This window comes from Garra rufa, chromosome 22 (assembly GCF_049309525.1).
Source record: "Garra rufa chromosome 22, GarRuf1.0, whole genome shotgun sequence".
In the NCBI taxonomy this organism is placed as follows: domain Eukaryota; kingdom Metazoa; phylum Chordata; class Actinopteri; order Cypriniformes; family Cyprinidae; genus Garra; species Garra rufa.
This window is the reverse complement of record NC_133382.1, coordinates 31,687,554-31,706,266: the sequence shown is the minus strand read 5'-3', so window position 1 is coordinate 31,706,266 and position 18,713 is coordinate 31,687,554. Positions and strand designations below refer to the sequence as shown.

Here is an 18,713-nt window from a genome sequence, read left to right as displayed (position 1 = left end):
GTCCCTCTGCAACTACACTGTGCTGTTATGGACTTCATAATCAGATCCAGCCAGAATATTTCCCCGATTCTGTTATTGTGTGTCTAGCTGAGGTCATGCAGTGAGGGATTATGGGTAAAGAAATAATGGCCAATTGGATTCCATACATTTTTCAGCATTTCTCAGCATAATGTCCCTCAGGTTGCGTGCTTTGTTTCAACACTTTATATACGCCGGACTGGGGGTGAAACGGCCACCTGGGGCGCTTCTTGAAGGACTGTCGCATCTGTCAGTCTTCAGCTCTGATTGTATTTCCTGTGGCAGGACGGGGAAACTGTAATCTATTCCTCTTGGAGCACTAGTGGTGATTTGTAATGTTTCTATAATTCATTCTTTTCCCTAAAATGCAGAGTATGTGATTTTATTCAGGATGAATTATACATGCTTGGTGTTCTCCTGCTGCGTCTCAGGCTTAAAGCTGGATAAGACGAAGCGGTGGCTTTCTCTTTCCTTCAGCTGAACTCTGTACAATAGCTCTTTAGTCAAAAATAGAAACACATACTCTGCATTTAAAAGACAAGCTAGGAGCGAATATCAGGTTGCGTGTTACTTCTTGGCTTAAAGGCAGTCGTTTTACATTAGTTGTCACTGTTTATTTCAGTCTTATTTATAAGGAGTGCTATTGGTGCAAATAAAGGGGCTGTCAAGATTGGGCTTCTTCTTCCTCTGAGACCCCTGGAAAGTCATATGTTCTCCTTCAGTTGACAGGCAACCCAACATTTTGCGGTCCTCCCCTCTGTCCTGATAATTAAAGGGACAGTTCACTCAAAAATGTCAATTCTGTCATCCCTTACTCACTCTCATGTTGTTCCAAACATGTGTGACTTTCTTTTTTCTTTGAAACCCAAAAGAAGTGTTGTCTTCTCCAAACTATGTAAGTCAATGGGATCAAATGTTGTTTTGAACCAACTGACTTTAATTGTGTGGAACTATTTGAAAGAAGTCTCACCAAATGCTCACCAAAGCATGTATTGGATTATAAATACAGTGATATTGTGAAATATTGTTGCAATTTAAAACAACTTGATCCAACTTTTATCTATTTTAATATATTTTAAAAATGTAATTTATTCCTGCAAAGCTGAATTTTCAGCATCATTACTGTGTAGCATGATCCTTCAGAAATCATTATAATCATTATTATTAATGTTGAAATCAGTTGTGCTGCTTAATGTATATTTCTGCAAACTGTGACACATTTTCAGGATGAATAAAGATATTAATTTAAATTAATAAATTCATACATTTAGAAAATCTTAAAAATCATACTGACCACAAATATCTCTCAAATTTAGGTCTCTATTAAATCTGTTTTATTTTTTAGTTTTTTTTTTTTTTTTTTTTTAATTTTTCTGGATTCCATTTTTTTGTTATTGTAATTTTTCTAGACCCAATGGTTAAATAAAATAATAATATAATGAAAAAAAAAACATGTCTGATGAATTGAAATCAGCAGCAAGTTATTAAAAGTTAAACAAAAATTTAATTTTTAATGTCCTATGAAATGTTTATTTTTCTTCTCAAATTCATTTTTATTTTGACGAAATTCGCAATTTTCTATTAATTTTCTAGATTTCATTTGAATGGTTTCATTAAATTTGAATAATCAAAAGCATCTCTATTTTTGTTTTGTTTTTCAGAAATACTGTGTTGTGTACTCTGTATTTACATTTTTCTAGTAAATATTTTCTTCTGGTAACTATTCCTTAAAAATTATATTTTAATAATAGTTTTATTAGTAGTAGTACTTTCATTACATTAAGTAATAGATTTCCATCACAGTTTCTTCAAGTTAAACCAAACTTTATTTTGACGGATTGCTGTGAAGGCCTTTAAGTTTCTGTTTGTATATGATAAGACTATAGTTTTACTTCAGTATGTGTGCAGTAAACTAAACCGCACGTCTGTGCCATTCATTTACAAAGACGCACAGAACATTCATATTTGAAATAATAGTATGTTTGTGGCTTCATATTCACAGACACTAGTCCATATCGTAAGTGTAGTGGCCTACTTTTGATTCATTCATCCAAATGTTGGCAAATTCTGTGACATTCTGCGTTATATGGTGAATTCCATTTTGCGATTCTGTCCGCATTTTCTGCACCTTAAAATACATAGTTATAAGGCATATTTTACATTTTAACATATTTTTTGAAAATGCTTTGTGTTTGTCTAAGCTGTGGCTTAGCAGTTTCTGTATGTGGTGGTGCTCTTGTGAGAAAGCACAAGTTTCAATCTGGGTTGCGTCATGTCCTGCTCCAGTTCCTTCTCTATCTCCAATAATTTTCCATCTTCTCTCTACTGCCTTTTTCTATAAAAGTAGCTAAACATATCAAATAGAATTCTCTGTAGTCGAACTGTATTTAACACTTAATTTGAGACTTTTTGAAAAGCATTTAAGTCTTTCTCACAACACCATTTTAAAATATTTCAAGTTTTAGTCCTCCTCACTGGCCTTTTTCACACTTTCTCAGATGAATATAAGGCTCTTGTGCCAGTTTGTTTTTTGTTCCATGTTTACAGATTTCTGAGGGCTATTAGATGTTTAGAGCTGTTAGTCTAACATAAAACCATTACCTCAGCTAACATCACTGCCCTGCTTACATACAGCCTGAGGTTTACCTATGGCCAAAATCCAACTACTGTTTACAACGCTCTGTGGTCTATGAGCTAAACATAGCCTCCACAATCCATTGATTTTACCCACAAAAGCCCTCCAAATATTTGTAAAACTATCACCGCCGTTTTGCAGTTGCTAAGTAGAGTGAAGGCAGAGCGAGAGGTGCATATAGCTATGTATAAAACATCTCTGACTGACGTTTTTTTCAGTGTCTCTTGGTGGTAAAGGTTTGGTTACTTTGGGAACCTTGACCTGTTTCATGTTTCCTTCAGGTGGGTTTTATTAGCCACATGTATGTTCCTTTGGTGGTACTGATGTGTTTTCTGGTAGTCGGTTGATTCACACATCACACAAATAGGTTATGCTAAACGTCCGTTTGAGTTATAATTACTAAGATATCCAAATTTTAAGGGTTTGAGGGACATAAAAGGTCATTTGTTGCTCAGTGTATTTCTTCTTGAAGTAAACTCTTTGATCTTTTTTGAAAGACCACACATACAGCGACCATCTCTACTTGGTCACTTGCATATCGGAAGCAGACTGGACCAGATGAACCAAACAGTGGTCATTTTTTTTAATTTCTGTGTTGTTTTGTTTCTATTGTTGTGGTTTATTTTTGTTGTTCTAGCTATGCTGAACTTTCTCTTTCAGATTTGATGATTAAACCTATTTTTGCCAAAAGCAATAAACCACTCTGTTTTCTTGGGTGAATCATCAGCAATATGGGAGTTTTATACAAACCTGGCTAGATAAGTGTGTTGTGATAGATGACCTCTGGGTTACTGGTACTAAGTATGATCAGGTTTCCTGGGGTAAGCGAAGTGGAGGAGAGTGAGAGTGTATTTTGGGCAGAGCCCAACAGGTGAGCTAGATTTTCAAAAGCCTCAGATGAAGTAGAACTGTCTCAAGAGGATTCACTTCAAAGCACATCAGCAGACTTTATTAAAGACTAATGTGCATGCATTGGCTCCGAGACGTCAACGGCAGGAAGTGATTTACCTTCAAGCTGGATCCCCCAGTAGGCTTGATCATTTTCAGTTTATTCTGGATTCGCTAAGTTTAGTTAGAAATGAAAATCTGTCATTGTTTACTTATCTTAATATTGCTTATAACCCTTGCGAATTTCTCTCTGCTGTAGAACACAGAATGAAGAATATCTAAACTGCTGTTTTTCCATGCAATGAAAGCATATAGTGTGATACAACTGACACGTTCAAGGCCCAGAAAGGTAATAAGGACATTGTTAAAAGTCCATGTGACATTAGTGGTTCAACCGCAGTGTTATGAAACTATGAGAATACTTCTTGTGTGCAAAGAAAACAGAAGTAACAACTTTATTTAACATTTTCTTCTGTGACGCATACATGTGGTATTCTCGTAGCTTCATGTCCTTACTACCTTTCTGGGCCTTAAATGTTGTTGCATTGCTGTCTATGGAGGGTCAAAAAGCTCTTGGATTTCATCAAAAATATTTAAATTTGTGTTTTGTAGATAAATGAAGGTCTTACGGGTTTGAAACTACGTGAGGGTGAGTAATGACAGAATTTTCAGTTTTGGATTAACTATCCCTTTAATAACTAATGCAATAATATGTGACTGTGGACCACAAAACCAGTCGTAAGGGTCAGTTTTTTAAAATTAAGATTTATGCAACATCTGAAATCTGAATAAATACGCTTTCCACATTGATGTATAGTTGTTATGATAGAACAATATTTGACCGAGATACAGCTATTTGAAAATCTGGAATCTGAGGGTGCAAAAAAATCTAAATATTGAGAAAATCACCTTTAAAGTTGTCCAAATGAAGTTCTTAGCAATGCATATTACTAATCAGCCATGATTAGTATATTTTTAGTATTCTAATTGCCCCATGATTGGGGCAGCCATGGCCTAATGTTGAGGGAGTTGGGCTTTTAACCCAAAGGTTGCAGGTTCGATTCCCACACCGGTGGGGATTGTGAATGAACAGCGCTCTTTCCACCTTCAATACCATGACTGAAGTGCCCTTGAGCAAGGCACTGAACCCCCAGTTGCTCCCCGGGTGCTGGAGCAATGGCTGCCCACTGCCCACTGTGTGTGTTTGTTCACTTCTCACTGCTGTGTGTGTGCACTTGGATGGGTTAAATGCAGAGGCCCAATTTCGAGTGTGGGTCACCATACTTGACAATACGTCTTAATCAAAAATTAAGTTTTGATATATTCACGGTGGAAATTTTACAAAATATCTTAATGGAACATGACCTATAGTTTTAGATATTTGCTACAAATATACTTGTGCTACCTAAGACTGGTTTTGTGGTCCAGGGTCAAACATAAAACATTTTTTATTATTATTATTATACTCTTATTTGTTTGGCTTCCTAAAACACCAGTGTGTTTAGACTGAGACTGACTTTTTTCTGACTTAAGAAAAATTTTAGTTAAGAACATGGGTTGGAGCTCTTAATTTTGAACTCTCAAAGTGCAGTAGATAGAATAATTTAACTTTAAAATGTACAAAAAGTCTTTATTTATCTTTTTTTAAAGGAGTAGTTCACTTCCAGAACAAAATTTACAGATAATGTACTCACACCCTTGTCATCCAAGATGTTCAAGTCTTTCTTTCTTCAGTCGTAAATAAATTATGTTTTTTGAGGAAAAATTCTCACCATATAATGGAGTTCTATGGTGCCCCAGAGTTTGAACTTCTAAAAAGTTTAAATGCAGCTTCAAAGGGCTCCCAGCCCAGAAAGAAGGGTCTTATTTAGCGAAACGATTGGTTATTTTCTATAATAAATCACAATTTATATGCTTTTTAACCTCAAACGCTCGTCTTGTCTAACTCTGCGTGAAATCTGTGTATTCCGGTTCAATACAGTTAGGGTAGGTCGAAAAACTCCCATCTCAGTTTCTCCTCCAACTTCAAAATCGTCCTACATCCTTTACAAAAAAAGGTAAAACAGTGATGCAGAACAATTTTGAAGATGGAGAAGAAACTGAGATGGGAGTTTTTCGACCATCCCTAACTGTCTTGAAGTGGAATACACAGAGTTCATGCAGAGTTAGACAAGATGTGCGTTTGAGGTTAAAAAGCATACAAACAGTAAATTTTTTTTTAGAAAATAACCGATCGTTTTCCTAGATAAGACCCTTCTTCCTTGGCTGCGATCGTTTTGAGTCTGCATTGAAACTGCATTTCGGAAGTTCAAACTCTGGGGCACCATAGAAGTCTATTATATGGAGAGAAATCCTGAAATGTTTTTCTCAAAAAACATTATTTCTTTACGACTGAAGAAAGAAAGACATGAAATCTTGGATGTCAAGGGGGTGAGTAAATTATCTGTCAATTATTATCGTATTGTGAGATTTTGATATCATTACATCCTTAATATTTACATTCAGATATAAATAGGAAATATTTGATCACAGTCTCATTTAAAAAGCAGACTGTGGATGTCTTCAAAATCATCAGATCTCTCTCTCCTACATAAAAATAAACCATATGATTTCTGTTCTATTTCAAATCTTCTGAAACGTAAGATTAAACATCCGCATACAGTTGAGAATTGAAAAGCTGTGGCAGATGGCAACAATTTCGGTATATTCAGAAACTTTGATTATAGCACAGAAGTCATTAGTAACTGGTTCAATGCTACTTTTTGTCCTTGAATGGCCATTGACTCATCATTATGGCTTGATTGTGTGGAAGGAAGCAAAAAGATTTTACCTTTTGTGTTCCATGAAAGAAAGGAAGTCATTAAGTAAAACTGGCGGAATTTATTTTAAACCGTTCCTTTAAAAACATACATAGTGGGTATTGAGTTAAAGCGATTATAAAAGAAACTACATTTTTAGTATATAATGAAACAGCTCTCAAACATGCCAGATTATGCTATAGGTGTCATAGCAGATGGTTGCAGTCGTCTTGCATGTTCTGTACAGAAGGAAATTCGCACCTTGGACCAGAGGATAATGCTATGCCAGCTGCACCAGCTCGCTGTAGGTTCTCCTGCTGTGAATATGGAGATGGCAGGCAGCCTTGGTAACCCCTCATTTACACACACACACCCCGTTGGATAATCTCATGGGAGAGCCGGGGCCTGTTTGATCCCATCCAACAAGGCGCAGAAGGCAGGGGGTATAATCAGCCAGCTCGGCTATCCCTCCGTTTCCCACCTCTCCCTCTCATCCTGCTTTCATCCCTCTTCTTTTGTCAGTGCATAGTGATGGATAGGGTGCTTGTGGCGGAGTTCTAGCGATTTCTGTTTTTTTGATCAAGACTTGGCACTTGAGATGCATCACAAGCCACAAAGTGATGTTACGTGGAAAGATGCCTTGATAGTAATGTTATCAGGAAGAGAAAAGCATCTGCTATAGGTAAATTAAATGTTGTATTTGTTGGTGTGGATGTCTTTGATCCAGGTTTTCACACATGAAAGAGATTATTCAGATATTATAAGAGGATGTATAACAGCTGATTTGTTTGCAAATACTCAACTTTCAACAGCCAAGCGTGCAGCATTTTAACCTTAATAATAGGAACAGCCCAAAATAAAAAGATAATGATTCATAAAAATGCAGTTAATAAAAATAAACATGTTTAAAAACCATTTAGATGTGTTGCAACACTTTGATTGATTTTTTTTTTTATTATTATTATATATTTTTGTATTTCTTATTATTTATTATGTTAGAAAATCATTAATTTATTTTATTATTAAAATGTATTATTGTAATTTGTATTATTGTTGTTGTAATAAGAAAATGATTCATAAATGTATAATTCATAATTCATACATTATTAATAATAATAATTGTCTTGTTGGGAAATTCATTTATCTTTATTATAAATAGTATTGTCAATATTATGATTATTATAATCATTATAATAAAGATAATGATTAATAAAAATGTTTATATTTATATTAAAACATCTTACAATATTAGTGTTGTTGTTTTTATTAATTTAGTTTTGTTGAAAATTATTTTATATTTTATTATAAATATTATTATAAGTATTATGAATTTTATAATTATTGTTATTGCAATACGGATTATAATTCATAAACATATTTATATGTATATAAAAAGTTTATTATTATTATTATTATTATTATTATTATTATATGTTATTGTAATAAAGATAATGTTTCATAAAAATAAAGATAATAAAAATAAAAATGTTTGCAAATATGTTTGCTATTATTAATTTAGTTTTGTTGGGAAACTCATTTATTTTTTATTATAAATATTATAATTATTATAGTTATTGTTATTGTAATAAAGATAATGGTTCATAAAAATAAAGACAATATAAATAAAATGTTTGCAACTGTGTAAATAGGTTTGCTACCATCTATTATTATTATTATTATTATTATTATTATTATTATTATTAATTTAGTTTTATTGGAAAATTCATATATTTTTATTATAAATATTATTAAAAACATTGTGATTATTATAATTATTGTTCTTGTAATAAAGATAATATTTATAAAAATAAAGATAAGAATAAAAATGTTTGCAACTATGTAGATATTTAGCTACCATTTATTTTTATTATTATTATTATTATTATTATTTTAGTTTTGTTGGGAAATTCATATATTTTTATTATAAATATTATTAAAAACATTGTGTTGATTATAACTATTGTTCTTGTAATAAAGATAATGATTCATAAAAATAAAGATAAGAATAAAAATGTTTGCAACTATGTAGATATGTTTGCTACCTTTTTAGTATTCTCATTACTATTACTACTACTAATTATGAATAGATAATTTTAATAACATTTAATAAAACTAAAACTAACTAACAATTACATTGTTACTGTAATTATTATTATTGTTGTTGTTATTTTTAAAATGCATATTTTCTTTTTATTGTATTGTTGAAATGACAAATAATTGTCAAAAAGCAGACATAGTATATAAATAAATAATATTAGTATCAATCATTCCATACTATTCCCTCTCAGCCTTATTCATTACATTTTTCAGTCTCTTGGTCACAAATTCTTCCATATGGCTTTTCTCTGAAACACGTGAAATTTACAGCATCCTTTAAAATATTTACTGATGCCTCTTAAACAAGAAACTGGTCATTTTCAAGTCCATTTCCTCTCTCTGTAACAGCCTCTAATGTTCTGTCAGTGGGAGAAAGCCAGCTGAACTACAGAATGCTTTGAGTCTATCAGCCTGTCATGAATATTTCAGCATTTCATCCAATTCTAGAATGGCCTGATAGCCTTCAGGGGAGCAGTTGTCTGCTGCGCACCATCCGAATTATGAAGTCAATGAGTATTGAAAGCAATGGTTACAGAAGACTTTTTTTTCTTTTGGATAAAAGTGAGGTTTAAAAGTCAAAGAAGTCATTGGGCGAGTTTTCCAAGGAACAGAAACCATGTAAGAGTGAGCTATTCCTGGAGCAAAGCTTCAAAACAGACATTCACACGTTGGCATATGTTCATTGACGCTTTCTGTGAAAGTTCTCAGTTAAAATGTCTCTGGAACAGCGTTATTGTTGTTGCGAGTGTCACTGGTTTCAGTCTGTTCCATTCAGTTCATTCACATTACTTGTCCTTTGTAATCTCTGAATAATATTTGTCCCAGGATAGCAGGTAATTTGTTTTGTCAGGTCTGATCTCGCACACATTATATGTCTTTATCTCACAAATTACTGAGAAGGAACGATAAATTCTGAAAGAGTAATTAATGAGTGCATTCCAGATGGGTCAAGCTGATACAGTATTACTTTCCATGAAGCAAAATGTCAGATTTTGCCTTAAAGACACTGAATTCATTCAGTCGTGATGCTGAAGTGCTGTTCTGGGTTGTCATGGCGACAGACTTAACACTTGTTCCCATGACTCCAGTAATGTGTTAGGAACCTAGTGCCCATCCCCCACCACAGAATAATATAGATGGACTCCAATTGGTTAGAATTTAGAAAATCAATAATTTCCATTTTCAAGAAGTATTCAAGCATTTGGCGTTTAGGTGGTGTCCTATTGACTAAAGTATCTGACGTCATTCTGTAGCATTCGTAGCATTCATTTTTGAGGCACGCTAATGGATCTGGTCAAATGATGTAAAGCCTTTCTTTAGCTTATACATTAGAGCATTAGAGTTTTTTGAAATAGTGTATAGCTTGAGTGCAACTTAAGTCACTTTGGATAAAAGCATATGCCAAATGCATAAATGTAAATGATATTTTTTAATGAATTACTTGATCTCATGCAGTATAATCAAATGTGTGAGTCTATTTATAAATGAAAATGTGAAATCTAATGCACCAACCTATACTAGTGTTTTAATTTATTATAATTAAGATATAGTTTTTATAAATATTCTGGTTTTTAATTTTAGTGGAAGTTTTAGGTTTTTGTTGCTTTTAATTATTGTTTGTTTGTATGTACATATATACATATCTTTTTAGATGTTTCTTATGCTCATCAAGGCTGTATTTACTTTATCAAATATACAGAAAAAAACTAAAATATTATTACAGTTTAAAATAATGTTTTTTATTTTAATATATTTTTAAAAATAATTTATTTCTGTGATGCAAAGCTGAATTTTCATCAGCCTTTACTCCAGTCTTCAGTGTCACATGATCCTTCAGAAATCATTGGTAACACTTTACAATAAGGTTCATTAGTTAACATTAGTTAACCACATTAGTTAACATGAACTAATAATGAACTGCACTTATACAGCATTTATTAATCTTTGTTAATGTTAATTTCAACATTTACTAATACATCATTAAAATCTTGTTAACATTAGTTAATGCAGTGTGAACTAACATGAACAAACAATGAACAACTGTATTTCCGTTAACTAACGTTAATGAAAATTAGTAAATACAGTAACTAATGTATTGCTCATGGTTAGTTCATGTTAGTTAGTGCATTAACTAATGTTTAACTAATGAACCTTATTGTAAAGTGTTACCAAATCATTTTCAATATGCTGATTTATTTTTTTAATTATCAATGTTGGAACCAGTTGTTCTGCTTAATGTTTTTGGAACTTGTGATACTTTTTTCACGATTCATTGATGAACAAAAAGTTCAAATGAACAGCATTTATTCAAAATTCAAAATCCTTTTTAACAATATACGTCTTTGCTATCACTTTCTATCAGTTTAACACATCCTTGCTAAATGAAAGTATTAATTTCTTTCAATAAAAGAAAGAATACAAATTTTGAATGGTGGTGTATATTGTTACAAAAGATTATTATTTTAAATAACTGTTGTTCTTTTTAACATTGTATTCACCAAAGAATCTAACAAAATATTAAGCAGTACAGCTGTTTCCAACATTGTTAATAAATAAAGCTTATTAGAATGATTTTTGAAGGATCATGTGACACTGAAGACTGGAGTAATAATGCTGAAAATTTAGCTTTGTATCACAGGAATACATTTCATTTTAAAATATTTTCACATCGTCAACAGTTATTTAACATTGTGATAATTTTTCACAATATTACATTTTTTTCTGTTTTTTTTTTTGATCAAATAAATGCAGCCTTGATGAGCATAAGAAACTTCTTTAAAAATACATTAACAATCTTACTAATCCCAAACTTTTTAACGTCAGTGTATATAGTATTTATTTATTTAATCAAGAAGTAGTGGGCGATATACCAGTAGACGCGAAAAACTGGTAGAAATTTGCCAACAGGTGGAGATTTTCGGCTATCATCTCTTATCATGGTTACACACTCATGTGACATTGCTGTGCTACAAACAGCTGAGAAAGAAAACACGTGTAACAGTATACTGGATCCGGGTAGTTCTTAAAGTGACAGCAGTCGGATATTACTTTTGTTTGTCGTTCATGTTAATCAAACAACAAAAGAGAGAAAATCTCTCACTGCTCATCTTGACTAAATCACTTTTGTCAGGCATTTCCAAGTACTAGTTTTGAGATATTGACACTGACAACATTAATTATGAAATTTAAAGCAAAAATAACTATACCGCATATATATTGTTACCGTGAAATAAAATTTTGGTCATATTGCCCACCCCTAATATCAAGTTAAAATAAATGAAAATGAGAAATGTTTTTTTTCCCTTGTTTAAGGTAATATTTTAAGTAACAAAAAATGTTTTTATGGTGTTAATTTTAGTTTAAGTTTAATTCCCCTGACCTAGGGCTAGACGATATGACCTAAAAACAAAACCTCAATTAATCGTTTTATCACGATGACGATTAATACACTTTTTTTTGCCCTCGTAGTTATAGATGTGAATCTGAGTCATGATGATTGTTGCATGTGATTTTCTTTTCAGTGATCTTGTCCTGTCACTTTATGGCCCTGTTTACACTAGTGCATTTTAATTTTAAAATGGCCTTGTTTTCACTGCGTTTCAGAAACAATCTCTGTCCACACTACACAACCAAAAATGCATATCACATGACCATTCATAAATTCTCCAATTTGGTTCATTTACACTGAAATGCAACCCTAGAGTTTTCAAATTGAAATGGGGTCTGCAGCGTTGTCGAATGTCTCCGTTTTCAAGGGTTGAAAATGCTGGAGTAGTGTAAATGACAGGCGTAACCTTAGCAAAAGTTAGGTAGTATTACTTTTTAATGTGCAAGTAGTATGTTTTTAATCTGAAAGTATTAACAGGATTAAAATAAACAAAATACATGTTTAGAGGTTTCTGAATTTTGGTTTTCGATTACTTTTTGATTAATCGTCTAGCCCTACCTAGATCATAAAGAAAGATTAACTAGTTGTGCATTAGTGAAAGAAATTCTGTGCATTTGCTAAGATCTTAGTGTTTTAGCACGTTAATAAGCTGTTAGTAAGGTGTTCTGGATGGATGCTATGGTGTTGCTATTCTCAGTCAATGCTTTCATGCCTAAAAGAGCCAATTTTTAGATCTTAATAATGCTTTGGTCCTTAGAGGTGGCTTGAATTGGGTCCAAAAGTCTGATTGTGTTAAAAAAAATTTAATTGCGCAAATCCCTGAGCTGAAGTATGAGTAATATTACTATAAGAGTCTCTTATGCCAAAAATGTCACTTTATGATATTATCCATAATGGTGAAACATCCTCTTTTGGAAAGCCCCTCCTGGAGAAGTGGGCCAAAGGCAGAGCGAGACATCCACCATACATTCATGCTGTGTTTGGATAGGAACTGGACAGGAGTGGGAGGACAGATTTATGTGGCCTTTTACACAGTGCTCTATGTGCTTGTGTTAATAAACACCCTCGGAACACTAGTGATTGTCGGAAAGGAGGACGGAGGTGGGGGAGTATTTTGTTGTTTTGTTCCAGGGGGGAAGACGCAGTTTGTCAACAGACTTCACTGGTATGTTCAATTAGAAAGGCAGAGTATTATTAATACATTCGTTTTGTGGGTGGACGGTAGATTCAAATTTAGCTACAAAACAAGGCCAGCAACATTCGTTACCGCCGTAGATGAGTAACGCAAAAACAGACTGGCTATTCCTGGACTGACATGGGTTTGTTTGACTCAAGGGGTCAAGGTTGGTTGGTTAGCATGGTCCCATTAGCCCCTGCTGGTAAATACTGTAAGTACACCATCTAAAACCAATGTTTTATGATTAGAAAATTCAAAAGAAGAGAAAAAAATATATATATTTACAATTTAATTAAATATGCATTTACATTATGTTGCTATTTCAACAGTAGTATACTTATTTTTGAGAATAGAAGAGATTTTTGTTGTTGTTTTTACAGATAAAAGCGCCCCTTGTCCACCTTCTTTACAGGAAGATGTTGCGATTGTCCTAACCTCTGTGCTGGCTGCTTGCAGATTCAAGATGACAGCGGTGGGAAGAGTCTTCTCTTTGTTCTGTCATCTCTCGTGTTTGCTTCAGGAAGTTGCCTGTGTCTTTTTGTCATCCGGCGCTCTGATGTGGGTATACAGAGGTGTTGAGGATGACATTTGTCAGAGGACTTATGTGAAAATGAGAGTGGTCACACAAGGTCTCTGAGGGAGCAATGTGTCGGTGCAAACAGGTCTGGCATCAGATTGTAACAGTGCTTGCAAGCAACACTATGGAAATTCCTTGCGCTCCTTATTATTCTCTGCAGTTTCATTTTTTTGTCCTTTAACTTACATTTAATGGAATGCATTCAAAAGCAACTGGCGGCAATGAAATGAATAGTGGTATTTGCACACTGTATTGAAAGCATACAGTTGAGGTCAAAAGTTTACATACACCTTGCAGAATCTGAAAAATTTTAATTATTTTACCACAATAAGAACGATCATACAAAAAATGCATGTTTTTTTATTTAGCACAATATGTTCACAACATATTTAGATATAGTCCACAAGAAAAAAATAATAGTTTTATTTTTTGTTTAATTTTAATTTAATTTTAACTTCAGAAAATCCTTCAGATCCCACAATTTTTTTAGTTTTTCAGTATTTTTGTGCATTTGAACCCTTTCTAACAATGACTGTATGATTTTGAGATCCATCTTTTTTTTACACTGAGGACAACTGAGGGACTCATATATCCAACTATTACAGAAGGTTCAAACGCTCACTGATGCTTCAGAAGGAAACACGATCAGGGTAAATATAATTTATTTCATTTTCTGAGAAACATGTCAGTATCTTCTGTAGTTTCAGAAGGACAGTACTAAATGAAAAAAATATGACATTTAGGCAGAATAAAAAAAATGTACACATCTTCATTCTGTTCAAAAGTTTTCACCCCCTGCTCTTAATACATCCCTTTTCCTTCTGAAGCATCAGTGAGCGTTTGAAACTTCTGTAATAGTTGCATATGAGCATATGAAGGGTTCAAATACACAAAAACCAAATAATTTGTGCGACCTAAAGGACTTTTCTAACGAACACTGGGCAATTTAACTGTTCGGGACAAATAAGGGACTCATGAACAATTATCAGTTAGTAAAAAAAGCTGTGGATCATTTAGGTAACAACACAGTATTAAGAATCAAGCGCATGTAAACTTTTGAACAGGGTAATTTTTATCAATTCAACTATTATTTTCTCTTGTGGACTATACAGTATATCAGTACTAAATAAAAAATAACATGCATTTTATATGATCCCTCTTATTTTGGTAAAATAATTAACATTTTGCAGATTCTGCAAGGTTTACAGCATGTACATTTTTGACCTCAACTGTAGATGTCAGAAAACAAGAATCATACATAGTCTTAAAGGGATAGTGAAAATTCTGTCATCAATTACTAAGACCTTCATTCATCTTCGTAACACAGATTAAGATATTTTCATTTCAATTTGAGAGCTTTCTGACCCTGCATAGACAGCAACGTAACTACCACGTTCAAGGCCCAGAAAGGTAGTAAGGACATCATTAAAATAGTACATCATATCAGTGGTTCAATTTTATGAAACTACGTGAATACTTTTTACACACAAAGAGAACAGAAATAACAACTTTATTCAGCAACAGTATCACAATATTCAAAGAAGCATTCTCATTTACTGTTGTAAAACATAAGCTTACCTAAAACATTAATAATATTTTTTGCTGCCTCACAAGCACTGTAAATGCAAATCTAGTTACTTCTATTCATGTGGCACTGAGCGATAAAACAATTTGTTCCCAGAGCATGCATGCTTGCATAGAAGCACATATACATATTACAGCAGTAAGCCATTTGAGGGCATTTATTACAGTGACTTTACCAAGGTAAAGGGAGGTTGCTTCTCTTAAACCCCTATTTCAAATGTTATAAACTCATCTCTTTGCTTTTTTCTTTTATGAAATGACTGGAAAAGCAATATGACTAAGACGCCAGACTTTAATAAATAATAGGATATGTACTGTAGACTGCAGAATGCATTAATATATATATTCAGCTGATGTGCAGTCGGTTTGAACTGAACTCACCCAATGAGATTTAAGAGCCAGAACCTTTTTATAATCTGCGTGGTTATACACAAATATGAACATTTGTTGGTTGATTCCATTAATCACAGCTGGGTCCTCTGTACCCTGTGGTCAGAGATTTTTTCCTCTGTATCTGAAGAGATGGAGTTAAATAGTAGCTTGTGTTCATTAAAGAAGCTCTTGGGTTTGATCATTGCCTCCATTATGAGACGAGTGGTTTTCTGCGAGTGGAAGAACACCTTTGGTTGATAACATATCCTTCTCCAGCCCTGTCCAGGAGCCTGGCTTTTCCTTTGTCCAGGCATTTTAATTGACAGCGTCTGGCTGTAGTCCTGTAGTCTTCCGCCCATCCTCACTCTGTCACATTGTATCATGGGGCCGTAATTAAAGCTTCTCTTTTGCAACCACGACAGAGAACCTTTTAGTTCATCTCATCTGTCTTTTATTAAACAAAAAGGGGTTTTAAAAATGCTGGATATGAATTTCCTGCAATTTACAGCAGGCATCAAGGCAACATTTTATAAATGTGTTCCGAATGGCCAGACTTTGCAGGCAGATGCTATTAAGCAGATCTCTCTGCAAGGTTTGCTGATAAGAAATACCCTTAAGTCTGGTGTATGGTGAGTTTGTCAATTGTTTATATACTAGCCTGTCAAATTACAGAGAGTTTCACCGTTGGGTTACCAACATTGTATAATGGAGCTGCTTATTTCAATAGCAATGCTTATATTTTCTATGCAAACATTTTTCTTTGGCACCTAACCCCAAGCTACCATCTTCCAATTCTGGCACCAAATGCTGTAACTGGAATTTGTTTTTGTTCATTTTAAGTGACTTTAAAACAGCCACAAGCGGTTATTAAAAAAACCTGTGTGCCGTCCTCCAATCAGTGTTATTGACCTCATAAATATGCAAATAAGAATATTAGACTGGGGTTTACAAATGCACAGTGTGAAATCTTGAAACCTGAATATCTAGGATTAATTACTAACCCAAGGGAAAATGTGAACAGTGTGAAACAAGATAACACAGGATTATGTTTATGCATTACATTTTTAGCACTTATTTACAAGCAGACAAGAAAGTGGGGTAGAGAGAAAGGAAATGCGATCAGGATGTGACTGAGTTTGAACCTGTGAGTCTGTGCCAACAGCTCTTATAATATTATTACTGTTCAAAAGTTTGGGGTCAATTAATTAAAAAAAAAATGTTTTTAGAGAAAACAATTCTCTTATGCTCTCCGTGGCTGCATTTATTTGATCAAAAATACTGTAAATACAGTAAAAATGTGAAATATTATTACAATTTAAAATGTAATTTATTTTAATTTTTCATGTTCAAGAATTTAATTTTATTTAATTAATTTTTTTTTTTGTTTTTTTTTGGGGGGGGGGGGGGTCTCACATGGTCACTAAGGCTGCATTTATTTGATAAAAAAAACCCCGTAAAAAATAGTAAAAATGTAAAATATTATTGCAATTTAAAATAACTGTTTTCTATTTTAATGTTTTAAAAAGTTATTTATTTCTGTGACGCAAAGCTGAATTTTACCAGTCATTACTCCAGTCTTCAGTGGCACATGATCTTTTAGAAATTATTTAAAAATGCTAAAATGCTGCAGAAATCATTTCTTGTGTTTAAGAATTATTTTATTTATTTATTTATTTTTTTAAACAAAGAGCCAACAGCTCTTATATGTATTACTGTTCAAAAGTTTGGGGTCAGTGAGATGTTTTTAGGGGGGAAAAAATTCCCATGGTCACTAAGGCTGCATTTATTTGATCAAAAATACAGTAAAAATTTGAAATATTATTACAATTTAAAGTTACTGTTTTCTATTTTATTCTGTTTTAAAATGTAATTTATTTCTGTGATGCAAAGCTGAATTTTCATCAGTCATTACTCCAGTCTTCAGTGGCACATGATAATTCATTTTAAAATGCTAAAATGCTGCATGTTCAAGAATTATTTAATTTAATTTAATCTTTCAAAAAGGAAACCTTATTGACCCAAAACTTCTGAACAGTCGTGAACATCCTGAGTAAGTGCAGTACTTCCAAACCACAGCTACATAAGAAGAACATTTTCAAGTGAAAAGCCCATTTTAGTCAATTACTAAATGATCTGCATTTCCCAGCCGTGTAACCCATGATAGACTGTCTGACCCTTAGATAAGCTCCAGTACCTGTCTGGCCTGAGCAATTCACTCGTAGCATGCGAGAAAAAACAGCGCTCTGGCCTTTCCTCTGTCGCGTTCTCTTTAAAGGAAATCAATTTCCCTTAACAGAGGCCTTGATTTCTGGAGCGGCAGAGAAAATCACCCCATGGCTGCATGATCTTCCTATATAATCCAGGCTTTTTTGCCGAAAAAGTGAACTTTGTGAAACTGTTTGTTTTCATGCGCCCATGGTGGTTGATTAAAATTCTCGGGGCGAGGTTTAAAATGGATGCCATTAAAAACCTTTGTAGGAGATTGATGTCTTGCTGTTGTTGGGGTGTTTTTTTTTTTTTTTTTGCAGTCTTTTGCACTTTTATTTTAAGTGCATTCAAAGGGACGAGGAGATAGCGCTTGCCACCCCTAAAGGTTTAATCACAGATAACATTGAATTTGAATGGCTGGTGAGAGGATATCATTTCCTCTTTTCAGAGGTTCAGCTCTTAGCTTTGGGCTCTCAGAGGTGGTTCAGGGATTTTCGAAAGAGAGTCTCTGAACAATTGCACTTTGAGCACAATTTATGCCTTTGTGCTCAAGGCTGCTCACATCGCCACTAACACTTGACATTTTGAATGTTAACCAGTTCCTGTGAAAACACTTCAGATCCGAAAAAAAAAGGAAATCATCAGCTTATCTAAGTGTGTGTGCGGAGATTTACACAATGTCACATATGTAAATGTTGGCATACATTAGACTGTCATGTTTGTGTTAATGTAGTTGTTTTGAAACTTGTTGAGCAGTTGTCTACTAAAGATGCTTCCATTGTTGTGATGATTACAACTGAAGTAGCGTGTGAATTAAACAGACTTCTAAGGTTGTTGACTTTTTGTAAGAGCCCACCCAAACTGTCTTTAAGCATTTCTAGTACTAAAAAGACTTAATAGACGTTCCATTTTGGTGACCGCATTAAATTAAACAGACAAAAGTGATTTTATATACACAGAAAGTGCTTAAA

The 18,713-nt window shown here is 33.5% G+C and overlaps 1 protein-coding gene across 2 annotated transcripts in view; it reads left to right on the top strand.

Moving 5' to 3' along the window:
- Nucleotides 1–18,713, top strand: part of ndst2b (N-deacetylase/N-sulfotransferase (heparan glucosaminyl) 2b) — a 100,425-nt gene that overhangs the window by 45,563 nt on the left and 36,149 nt on the right. The window contains exon 2 of one of the 2 annotated variants that reach the window (XM_073827788.1): nucleotides 4,154–4,190. The exons of the other annotated variant lie outside the window; for it this stretch is intronic. The gene's annotated coding sequence lies outside the window, so the exon portion shown is untranslated. The remainder of the gene's footprint in view (nucleotides 1–4,153; nucleotides 4,191–18,713) is intronic. 2 annotated transcript variants of the gene reach the window in all.